Here is a 6,000-nt window from a genome sequence, read left to right on the forward strand (position 1 = left end):
TGATAAAAAGGAAAGTTGGAAAATAAATGATTCACAATGGGAGCCATGGGGTGAGATTATCTCTGGAGACATCTCTAATTAAAGGGCGTTGGATAACTAGAGGGTTATATTTTCCTGGGTCAGTGGTCTTGAAAAAGAAACTGCAGTTGCAGTAAATGTCAATAAAGAATGATGGTGACCTACTGTTAACAAAAGCACGTTCAGTAATTAACGTGTGCATGTTTGTTATTTTTTCTGTGTTTATGCTAGGGATGTTGAGCGGTTTTTTTGTTTGTTTTTTTTTTTTGTACATTTTCATCCTCCGTGGCCCCATTTCACTGTAGACAGATGATACATAGTGTTTTTTGTATCTTAGGAGCGATTTCTGTGAAGTTATTTCACTGGTGTCTTCTGAAATTGCAAAAGCTCCATCAGGCTGCCTGCGTTTTTGGAGTCTACTGAACTACAGAAAACTATACAAATACTGTGTGCCAACACTAAATCAACTCCTAAATCAACGACAAATATGCTGTCACTTATCAGAAGCACAGTTCTCCCCTGGCTTGCGTTTTGCACGGTTGTCTGCTTGTGTAAAGTGAAAAGTATTTCAGTCCAGTAGCATTTTACCCCTGCTTTTCCTGCAGAACAGCACCCTGCTGGAGAATTTGACTCACAATCTTTACTCCCCCTTCCCCAGCAATGTTCATATAAAGCCTTGCTCACAAGTGCCATTTAGGTTCTGGTTCTGCAGACACATATGGTGTTCAGCACATGAAAAGTCTCACAGTGCGTAAGGGGACTTGACGTGTGTTTAAATGCTAGCAGGACTCAGTTTCCTTGTTGCCTTGTTTTTCCTAGAGGTACAAAAAAAAAAATATATTGGCGTGAAAGATAAAAATACTATATTGAGAAGGATGGAGAGATAAAAATAAGCCTTGCAGCATTTGTAATGCTTTAGTTAGCATGCTACTTGCCCATTATGCCACTGCATTCAAAGTGTACCCATTGTGTTATTTACAACACACTACAGGAGACTCAGCTCCAGGTAGTCAAAGCTGGCCAAATAGAAACCTCAACAAAGTGCTCCATAGCCCATGTTTCTGAAAGGCACAATAATTGCCATTTATCTTACTGGCTGACATTTTAAAATGAATGTTACTATTGGGCTTAAAGGAAGTGTAGAGTGTGAATGCCCGCTTTGGATTTTATTTTTCTGTTTGCCTTGTGATAAAATTTGCAGTGACTCCAGTGTGAACCAGACCAAGCTTGTGCAGGATGGAGATTGCACAGAGTGACAGAAGCTAGAGCCAAGCAGGGATTTGGCACACAGGCTTTTTGTAAACAGAATCACAGAATCAGCTGGGTTGGAAAGGACCCCTGAGATCATCAAGTCCAACCCTTGACCCACTTCAGCCATGGTTACCAGACCATGGCACTGAGTGCCACATCAGTCTCTTCTTAAAGACCTTCAGGGACAGAGAACCCACCACCTACCTGGGCAGCCCATTCCAATGCCTGATCACCCTCTCTGTAAAGAATTTCTTCCTAAATTTCTTCCTAAAAACTCACCAGGCACCTCTATGCAGCTTTTGGTACCCAAATACAGTAAATAATTTTGTTACCTATTCATAATAGAAGACAGAGTTAAGATTCCTGTCTATAATTTATATGGTGATTTTATTATGGTCGTTATGTCTCTCTGTAGCACTAGAAAAACGAGGGGAAGCTGACAGAGTTCATTTTCAAAGACAGAAGGAATATTATACTAACCGAATGAAGCCTAGTGTTAAAAAATGCTGTTTTCATATCATGTAATTTACATTCTAATGCACTGGCTTCCCAGTTCATTCCCAAGCTGTTTATATTCCAGCAACAAATCCAGTATGATCCTGTTTCCATTGCAATCAATTATCTCCACACCTTGGTTTTTGTATTGGCAACTATTTCTGGACCATTTTTCTTGAAGTACAGCCAAGCATATATTCCAGACCAATACGAATTACCTGAAGAGATGATCTCTCAAAATGATCCACAATTTGTCAAGCAGTGACAACAATATAAGGTAATAGTAAATGTAAAAGTGTACGATTTAGAAGTTACCCTTGTGAATACTTCAGGGATAACCAGCCATGAATGCTGCAATGCTATCCTCAGGAAAAGACTACATCCACACATCCAGCAGCTGGCATTAACTCAACTCGATGAACAAATTTCCTGGTTACATGTTACCTACTCTAACGTCTTAATTAGGTGGTTTCTCCACACTGCTGTGATTTTATCCCTCTCAAGAGGACTGCTTGGTTGACCTACTTTTCAGTGTTTTCTTTATAGATAACACAAAACTTTCCCGAATATCTGAATTATGGAGGTCTATTTGATTCATATTTCATATGTAAATTTAAAAGATTTTAAATGGAATCCAGTATTGTAAAACATGTCCCAGTATCCCTTTCCGAGGTCTCATTTGCATATCAGTCTAGTAACTTGAATAGTCTTAATAGTGCCACTTGTTGGAGAGCTCTGTGTATTGCAAGGTATTTTGGTTATGTATTTATAAAAACAATTTTTTTTTTTTTTGAGGATAGGTAATTCCTAATTTAAAGTGTTATGGGAAGAGATAAAAGTACTGCATAGAACAACTTTTTTTTTGAGTCTTGGCTTCAACCGTGCTGACTCAAAGACTCTATGAATGAGCAACACATTAGTGGATCTTATGCAACTTGATCTTTACAGTGGTAATAAAAGACTGAAAAAGGAAAAATAAGGACAAATCTTGTGGGTTTTAATTGAGGAAATTGTCTTTTCCTTCAAAGCACATCCTACCCTGCAGCATTCAGGTGAAAAAGATCGGCTTTCCCGGATAAGCCCTCGTCCTGCGCACAGATCTAAGTCATTATTGATAATTACGCACACACTCTCCCGGGTTATGCAGGTAGAATTCATGAAATTGCATCACTTTCTTGGCAGCAATTAAGAAATTCACAGTTGATTACTGATTATACTACAGGCACCATATGTCTTTTCACAACCAGCTTCTAACACACCCCAGGTACATTGCGTCTCCAGGAGCGCTGACAGCAGGAACAGCGCGCCCCGAGTCGGCGCCTGCGATGGCTGCGAAGGAGACGTTGTCATGGCACGGGGTATCAAAGATCCACAGTGCAATGTCTGCACGGCGTGGCCTGACATCACATCAAAAGCTCCTCAAAGGAACCTTTGCCACGCACAGAGCATCAGATCTCTGATGTTGAGGAGCTGGTGAGATGTAATATTTGAAATATATCGGAGCGTTAACAAAGCCTCATTGCTGGCGCCGAAATTAGAGCGTCAGGAAGCAAGGCAGGGAAAAATGGCAGGCACTGACCTTTAAAAAATAGATGCAAGCAACGCAACAGAAAGGGCATTCAAGGAGCTGTTGACTCTGCATGCCAATAAATTGAGGATCAGGAATCATTAAGGTTTAAGCATTGTGTCCAAAACATATTCTGTGCTCACTAAGTCCAAAGGTAGGGTCTTTACCTTTAGGTGTTTATCTTCTGCAAAAAAAAGGGAAAAAAAAAGAGAGGTAACTTGTTCATACCACCTACTTGCTGGGGTTGCCAGACTTCGGTTTATAACATACAGGAACTTCGGGAAAAGTCACTGCAACACCTCTGCTAGACAGATGGGATAAACCTCCTAAGAGATTGGTTCTACAGGAAATCAGTCCCAGACCAAATACAATCCTAACAGCCTTCTGGTGTCTTCAAGTTCTGTTCTGTGAGAGGCAGCCTAGGTACAGCCCACAGCAAGTCCTGGAGACAGACAGAGAGGTTAACACTTTGTCCTTGATCATTTTGTCTTTAAATCAATGCCACCTCCTGAGAGCTACATCAGGTCTAGTACTCCTTTAATTTCTAATTTTTTTTTTCACTTAGTATGTCCATTATTCTTTGCAGGTTACTCTTTGTGAGTAACGCTAGAATTTGCATTTAGAATTGTATTTAAAATATAATGTAAAACTGTATATTTTTGTTAGCATTCTAAAGGTCATATCTAGCAAATTCTCTGATTCTGCAGGTCAGGATGATTGCAGAGTCTGCTTCCAAAAGCAAGGACATCTGTAGTGACACATTTAAACCTCAGTTCATGTTCCCCTATCGTTAAGAATCAGTGCAGGCAAATCATCTCCAAAAGTTGTTTGGGGGCAACTGTGGACAAAGCTCAGACTTATTTTAGCTCAGCTTGCTCAAAAGCCTTGTAATCTATTGTTTCAACAATGCTCTGTCTTTACATTTATTCAGAAGGGTGAAAATACCCACAGCAAGCCGTGAGAGTTTGGAGGAAGCATCTGCCCTGGCAAGGCTGTTTTGCAAATCCAGGGATGCACAAGAGAGCTGGAAAAAAGCTCCTTTCTCTTGAGCACCGCTGAAGGATCTGGGACTGGAAGGGAAAAGAGCACAGGGAGGGTAATCCAGATGTGATGTCATGGTGTTTGTGCTCTGGACAATAAATGCCTGTTGTGAGACTTCTCCATTCAACAAGACAGAGAGATCCCTGAGCAGCATAAGTCCCAGTTCTTACATTGCCACAGGATACCAGTAATTTAATTCAAAGTTATGATCTTGGGAGAGAACAGAAGATGAGTAAGAAGAAAAACCCACTATTCCCAAAGGAGGAATTACTGTTTCTAAGGAGTCTTCTACTCCACATAGTGTGTAACATCAATGAGGGTTTATGCACATGCACCAGTGGCTGACTAGACCCAAATCCATTAATTAGAGTAAAAGCCTTGAGGTAATTATTGCTCACAAACAAAGATCCTGGGCTGGTAACAGCTCTAACTTTCTAGTGCCCACGATTCTGCTTTCAGTGAATAACTGCAACAGAGACTTGGTGGGCATGAATTTCTTCCCTTCCAGCCAGGACCGTGCAGCCCCAGCCCAGGATACCTTGCTGTCATTGCAACCAAGTTGTGAGGAGTTTCTTCAGAACTGGCAGTGGTGGTGGGATGTCTGACTGACTGACTGCTTGCTCCTCTAGTGACCTCTCCCTTGGTCCTCAGTGCCAGGCTGCTGTCGTGGTGGCCATGCATTCCCTTTGCCTCTGCAGGACAAGGTGTGCTTTGCCAAGCACACTGCTGCTGCAGTGTGAGGAGGGATTTTGGGTGATGGGTTGTGTATGATGTAGTGGATGGTGGGAAACACAAACTGTGAAGACCATGCTGGTAGTGCAAGGAGAGGAGAGTGGGGTGCTGGACGTAGAAGATAGATAGTGGAGATAGTGGAGATAGATAGTGGAAATAGAAGGGAGGAAAAGGCTCACTGCAAAGCCACCTGCTTCTGCAGAGCCTGGAAGTGGTAGACACTGGGGTGTTATGGGGCATGACCAAGGTGCCCATCAGTGTGCCTTCAATTGTGCCTAGCAGTTCTTAAATTTGATAGAATGCAAAATTTAAAGACACAAGTCTGATCACCTTGTAGTTTAATAATGAAGTGTGCTTCATGTAGCTGAAATGCAACTGGAGCATAAGAAGGATGGTGGAGGTCAGAGAAGGCTTCTGACTGAACAGAAGCCAGAGAAGGACCAGTGGGAGGACGGGTGAGGGACACGAAGGATGCAGACCACTCAGTAGGCACACAGTGGCTGCACTGGCATGGTGCCTGACACCACCTCTGATGGGCTCGGAGTAGAAATTGAAGTATTTTGGAGTTGGTTTTCCAGGATAAATCCCTAATACCGTGTAGTTCTGAGAGAGGCTTCGGTGCACTTGACTGCTTTGGCTTCTGTGGGGGCCAAATTTTACCTTTAATACTAACCAAAGAACTTGGGACCCCAACAAATCTGTGTGATTACATTCAAATAACTAATTATTCTTCTGTTAATTTATTTCTCTCCTCAACTGCTTCTGCTTTTTTAAAAAAAGGATGCAGGATGTTCTTGCACCCCAAGGAATGATCAGGACAGATAATACAATTCTGTAAGAGTGAAGATAGCTCTTTCCATGCACAGAGATTTATAAGCTGCTTTTTTTTTTATTAT

This window comes from Calypte anna, chromosome 3, assembly GCF_003957555.1.
Source record: "Calypte anna isolate BGI_N300 chromosome 3, bCalAnn1_v1.p, whole genome shotgun sequence".
NCBI lineage: Eukaryota > Metazoa > Chordata > Aves > Apodiformes > Trochilidae > Calypte > Calypte anna.